We start from the raw sequence: 1,480 nt of genomic DNA, 5'->3' as shown, positions 1-1,480 counted from the left end.
GGGGAATTGGGAATGGAAAAAGAGAGAACGAAGGGATTTGGGGTGGAAAAAGGGGAATTGGAGCGGGAAAATGGGAATTGGGGGGAAAAATCGGGAATTTGGGGGAAAATTCCCCTCACAACTCCCCAAATTATCCTCTATCTCCCTTTTCTCCCCTCACAATTCCCTCAATTCCCCTCAAAATTCTCATTTTCCCCTCACAACTCCCCAAATTCCCTTCTATCTCCCTTTTTTCCCCTCACAACTCCCCATTTCCCCTCACAACTCCCTCCATTTCCCTCATAACTCCTCAATTCCCCTCACAACTCCTCAATTCCCCTCTCAACTCCCCAAATTCCCCTCTATCTCTCTTTTTTCTCCTCACGACTCCCTTTTCCCCTCACAATTCCCTCAATTCCCCTCAAAATTCCCTTTTCCCCTCACAACTCCCCAAATTCCCTCACAACTCCTCAATTCCCCTCACAACTCCCTTTTTTCCCCTCACAACTCTCCAAATTCCCTCACAACTCTCCAAATTCCCTCACAACTCTCCAAATTCCCTCACAACTCTCCAAATTCCCTCACAACTCTCCAATTCCCCTCACAACTCCCCCAATTCCCCCAATAATTCTCTTTTTTCCCCTCACAACTCCTTACTTCCCCTCACAACTCCCCTTTACCCCCTCACAACTCCCCAAATTCCCTCACAACTCCCCAAATTCTCCTCTATCTCTCTTTCGTCCCCTCACAACTCCCCAAATTCCCCTCACAACTCTCTTTTTCCCCTCACAACTCCCCATTTCCCCTCACAACTCCTCAATTCCCCTCTATCTCCCCCAATTCCCCTCACAACTCCTCAATTCCCCTCTATCTCCCCCAATTCCCATCTATCTCCCCCAATTCCCCTCACAACTCCCCCTTTCCCGCCCTTTCTCCCCCCGCCGCCGTGACTCCCGCAGCCCGCCCTCCCCTCACGCCTCCCCCGCTCTCTCCCCGCGCGCCCCTCTCACCCGAACAGCCCCCCGAGGAAGCTCTGCGCGCCGCGCACTTTCCGCTCGGCCTCGCTCAGCAGCCGCTGCGCCTCGGCTTCCTTCCCCGCCGCCATGATGGCGCCGCGCCGCCTCACGTGACCACCGAGCGCCCCCCGCGCTCGGCTGCTCCGCGGCGGCGCCCCCTGGCGGCCGGGAGGACTGAATAACCTGGGTATGGATGGGGCGTGGTTTATGCAAATAAGGAGCGCTGAGCGGCCGAGGGGGCGTGGTTATGGTAATTACACCCTGACTGGGCGTGGTTATGTAAATGAGCGTCACGACACCGTGATGGGGCGTGGCTTATGCAAATGAGAACAACAGGGTACGGTGTGAGGGCGTGGTTATGCAAATATAACCCCCATGGGGGCGTGGCTATGCAAATCCGCGGTCCTGCGGGAGTTTGGCCGCCGAGCCGCCAGCGCGGGTAGGCGTGTCCACCCCAATGCCTGCGCGGGGGGGCGCGGTTTATG

Source organism: Lichenostomus cassidix, unplaced genomic scaffold (genome assembly GCF_008360975.1).
Source record: "Lichenostomus cassidix isolate B80296 unplaced genomic scaffold, HeHo_3.0 HiC_scaffold_877, whole genome shotgun sequence".
In the NCBI taxonomy this organism is placed as follows: Eukaryota; Metazoa; Chordata; class Aves; order Passeriformes; family Meliphagidae; genus Lichenostomus; species Lichenostomus cassidix.
Note: the sequence above shows the minus strand (reverse complement) of the source record.